Genomic DNA, 5418 nt, shown 5'->3' with positions numbered 1-5418 from the left:
CACACACAAAATAAATAAATAAATGTTAAAAAAATAAAATAAAATAAAATGTTGACCTTGAATGGAGGACCTTCTAAATTCACTGATTAAACCAAGCATTCAAATAAGACCCTGGTCAAGCTGGGGCTGAGACAGGAGGATTCCTTGAACCCAGGAGTTGGAAACTAGCCTGCATAACCTGAGACCCTGTCTCAAAACAAAAAGCAACATGGAGATCCAGGCATGGTGGTGCATGCCTATAATCCCAGCTCTTGGGAGACTGAGGCAGGAGATTGCCCCAAGTTTAAGGCCAGCCTGGGCTACAAAGCGAGTTACAAGCTACCCTTAACTACATAGTGAGACCCTGTCTCAGAAACAAAAAGAAGGGCTGGAGAGATAGCTCAGCAGCCTAAGCACCTGCCTGGCAAGTGCAAAGACCCAGGTTTGATACCCAGTACCACATACTGTGCTGGCCTGGAACCCAATGTGGTGGCACGTGCCTGTAATCCCAACACTGGGGACACTGAGACAGGAGGGATCACTGTGAGTCGGAACTGCATAGTGAGACCCTGTACCAAATAAATAAATAAAAGACTTTTAAAAATTAAAGAAAAGTCACTACATACTTGTTATGGGAAAACCCCAAAGGGAGGAAATAACAATCATAAATATATATGTAAAAATTATGGGACAAATTTTAATAGACATGAAAAATCAAATAAGCAAATGCAGGAAAACTTAACACCCCACTGTCATGAAAAGATGGGTAAGTTAGACAAAAAAATCAGCAAAGAAGTAACAGAACTAAGCCAAACTTGTGAACAAATATACTTAATAGACCTTTACAGAGTTTTCCATTCAATATCAGAATACACATTCTTCTCAGCCACACAAGGGATGTTCTCTAAAATAGATCATATAGGTCCGGGGAGATGGCTCAGTAGAATAAGCACTTCCCTGGCAAGTGCAAGGGCCTGAGTTCAATCCCTGGTTCTTCCAAAATAAATAAATAATTTTTAAAAATTAAATAAATAAAATGGATCATATACTAGCCCAAAGAACATGTTTAAGTAAATGCAAAAGAACTAAAATTATCCCATGTAAATTATCTGACCATAGTGCAATGTAATTGGAAATTAATGACAAAAGAAATCACAAAAACTCCAAAAACACATGAAAACTAAATAACACCCTCTTGAACAACCAACAGGTCAAAGATTAAATTAAAGAAGAAATTAAACAATATTTACAATCAAATGAAAACGCAGATACAACTTACCATAACCTGTGGGATGCAGTGAAAGCAGTCCTTGGGGCAAAATTTATAGTGGTGAATTTTCACATTAGAAAAACAAAGAAAATGGTGGGCCAGGGAGATGGCTCAGTAGGATAAGTGCTTCCCTGGCAAGCGCAAGGTTCTGAGTTCAATCCCCGGTTCGGCAAAAAAAAAAAAAAGTGGTTGGTAACTTTGGGCTGGAGAGATGGCTCAGTGGTCTAAAGCACCTACTTAGAACAAGCTTAGCAAAGCATCAGGGACCGCGGTTCAATCCCCCAGCACCACATGCCAGCCAGCCCCGCCCCCTGGTGGGCTGAGCTTGTCTCTCTCTCTCTCTCTCTCTCTCTCTCTCTCTCTCTCTCTCAAATAAATAAATAAATAAATAAATTAAAGAAAAACAAAGACAGCACAAATAAACAACCCAATGCTGCTATTCAAGCTTTTAGAAACAAAAAGCAAATAAGCCAAAAGTGCAAGGAATGGAGGAATTTATAAAGATAAACAGTAATTAATGTAACAGAGACTAAGAAAACAAATAATTAATGTACCAAAGAATTGATTCTTTCAAAGAATAAATAAAATTGATAAATCCCTAGTTAATCATATCAAAGAAGGAAAGAAAAAACTCAAATTAATGAAATAAGGAATTAAAAGACTGAAATCACTACAGATCCCATGGAAAGTCAGAAGATTATCAATACTGTTTCAAAAAATTTTAGTCTCATAGAATGGAAAAAACAGAAGAAATGGACAGATTCCTAGATACATATGAATTGCTTAAGCTGAATCAAGGAGATATAAAATCCTGAAGGACAAACTTGAAGGAAACTGAAAAACTTACCAACAAAACAAAGTTTAGGTCCTGATGTATTCACAACTTAATTCAAGAGATTTAAAGAAGATTTAATGTCAATATTCTTCAAATTCTTTAATGAAATTGAAATGGAAGCAATTCCCCCTAACTCATTCCTAGAGGCAAGTACTACTGTGCTACCAAAATCAGAGAAAGACCCATCCCAAAAGGAGTACTACAGGCCAATCTTCCTAATGAACATAGATGCAAAAATCCTCAATAAAAACCAGCACATACAATTCCGCACACCATCAAGATTATACATCACAACCAAGTGGGATTCATCTGAGGAATGCAGGGATAGTTCAATATGTACCAGTTAAAAAGTGTAATGTGCCATATGAACAGAGCCAAAGACAAACACCACATGATTATCTCAATAAATGCAGAGAAACCTTTTGATAACGTCCAACAGTCATTTATGATTTAAAAAAGGCCTACACAAAATCAGAATAGGTATTCTTTACCACAATCTGATAAATGCTACTTATGGCAAACTAACAGCCAACATCATACTAAATGTAGAAAAACTAAAAGCTTTTGCTCTAAAATCAAGAATAAGTCAAAGATGTCCACTATCGCTACTCTTATTCAATATATTTGTGGAAACTTTAGCCAGAGAAAGTAGACAAGAGAGAGAATTAAAGGAATAAGGATGCAGAAGGAAGGAGTAAAATTTTAATTATTTGTTGATGACATGATATTTTAAATAAAAGACTCCAAAAACTCCACCAAAAAGACTTCCACAACAGCATCCCTGTACACAAACAACAAACTCATTGAGAGAGTAATTGGGGAAACTACACTCTGCACAATATCATCAAAAAAGAGAGAAATATTTAGGAATCAATCTAATAAAGAAAGTAATGAATCTGTCTGTTGAAAATGATAATACTCTGAAAAATGAGATTGAAGAGGATATCATAAAATAGAAAGATATCTCTTGCTCATGGATAGGAAAAACCAACATTGTGAAAACGCCCATGATCCAAAGAAAATGCCCATTGCTGTAAATATTTCATGCAATCCCAATCAAAATACCATTAGCATACCTCACAGAGCTAGAGAAAACATTCCTAAAATTCATCCGGAAACTGAAGAGACCAAGAATAGCAAAAGCAATCATGGACAACAATGGTAAGGCAGAAAGTACTATAATCCCAGATTTGAAATTCTACTACAGTGCTACTACAATACAATCAGCATGATTCTGGAGGTGGAGGGGAAGGAGAAGAAAACAGACCTGAGGATCAGTGGAATAGATTAGAGGATGTAGGCACAGCTATATACACAGTCAGACACCTTATCTTTAGCAAAGGAGCAAAACATGCTCACTGGAAGAAATATATCCTCTTCAATAAATACTGGTTGAAAAACTGACTCTCTACGTGCTGAAGATTAAAACTAGACCCCTATCTATCACAATGCACTTAAGTTGAAATGGATCAAAGCGTTAAATATTTAAACACAAATACTAAATCTACTGGAAGAGAAAAATAGGAAAATCTTAAAGATATAGAGGTAGGCAGAGAGAATTCATGAACAAAGCCCAGACTACATGAGAAATACTTTAGAGAATCAACCACTAGGATCTTATCTTATTAAAAAGCTTTTGCACATCAAAAGAAATCACCAACAGAGTGAAAAAGAATACCCACAAAGTGGGAAAAGTTTTACTCATTTGTCCCTCAAAGGACTTTAATCCAGAACATATAAAGAATTGAGAAAAGACTCAGACTCCCCCAATTTCAAAGACCTAAATCAAAAATCAGCATCTGAGATGAATGCAGATTTCTTGATGAAGAAATAAGAACGACAAAGATACACATGAAAAAATATTCAACATGACCGGTCATTCAAGAGATGCAAATTAAAACAACACTGAGATTCCATCTCACCCCAGAAAGAATTGGTATCATCAAGAAATCAACCAATGACAAATGCTTATGCAGCTGTGGGAAAAAAAAAGAACCTTTCTCTACTATTGGTGAGGATGTAGGCTGGTATAACCACTATGGAAATCAGTGTGAATATTTCTAAAAAAATAAAAAAACCTAGGATTAGAAGTCCCTTTTGACCCAGCCATTCTGCTTCTAGATATCTTCACAGAAAAATTAAAATCATCATACCACAGCAATATATGTGTGTGCATGTTTATAATAGCACGATTTGTAATAGCTAAATCCTGGAAATAACCTGAATGTCTAACAACTGAGGGATGTATATAAAAAATGTGTATAAAAAAGTTTTCATAGAAATCTGCAATGACCTTTAAATAAGGGTTCATCTAATATATTTTTATATAGTCCTGCATAACTATAATATTGACAGCTCTTTATTGTTCATCCAGGAGCATACTGCAACTTCTCTTGCCTTTTGAATTATACTCTTTGTTATTTCCTATATGCTTCTTCTGGAGGTATTAAAATATTTCAAGTTTATATAGCTAGAAAATCTTACTTTTCGTTTTCAAAGATATGTTGCTAAGTATGAAATTCAAACAGAACAGATCTTTTCTTTCAGTCCTTTAATCTATTTTCTTACACCGTTGGTCCTTTTTTTTCTTTCTAATGTGGAATAAGATGTTATTTAATTTTGTTCTTCCATAGCTAATATTTTTATGTATATGCTTTAATGATTTTTTTCTTTATAAGAAGTTTTGGACAATTTCATTTTTGTGCATCTTGGTATGATTTTATTTAAATGTCTTTGCAAAAGGTTCATTTTTCTTGTAAATGTGGTATTATAAGTTGAACTAAATTCAGAAATTTTAAGTCTTAAAAAAATGCTTGAAACTATTATTTGAAGCAAGGTACAATTCCCCTATGATGAATACTATCACTATGTATACATAAAATGTACCAATAAAAAAAATTCAAGGAAAAAAATAAAGTATAAAAAAGGACAAACTTGAGGCTTGTATAGGCAAACAGATGCCATTTGAGACAATACTTATAAATGAAATAAATCAGACTCACATATGTAAGCATTGTATTGTCTCCCTGATATGAGAAACTAAAAGAGTAAATAGGTCTAAAATATATAATAGATATTGTAAAATGAAAAAAAAATGTTCAAATGGAAAAAGGAACGAGGATGGGTGAAAGATGAAAAGACTAAAGGGAAGAAATGCAATTCAGTAATAGAATCAGTGTCTCTTAGCTTATTAAAAAGAAAGGTTTACCTCCCTTACCTGTTGGCCTGTAGGACCTAGTTATTGGAACCCTTCTAACTATACCATCACATGTCGCCATTGTTCTTTATATACATGACTAAATTCTTCTATTAGCCTTAATTTTTCCAGGGATAG

This window comes from Octodon degus, unplaced genomic scaffold (assembly GCF_000260255.1).
Source record: "Octodon degus isolate 3935 unplaced genomic scaffold, OctDeg1.0 scaffold00022, whole genome shotgun sequence".
In the NCBI taxonomy this organism is placed as follows: Eukaryota; Metazoa; Chordata; class Mammalia; order Rodentia; family Octodontidae; genus Octodon; species Octodon degus.
The sequence above is the reverse complement of the archived record's forward strand: the minus strand, read 5'-3'. Positions refer to the sequence as shown.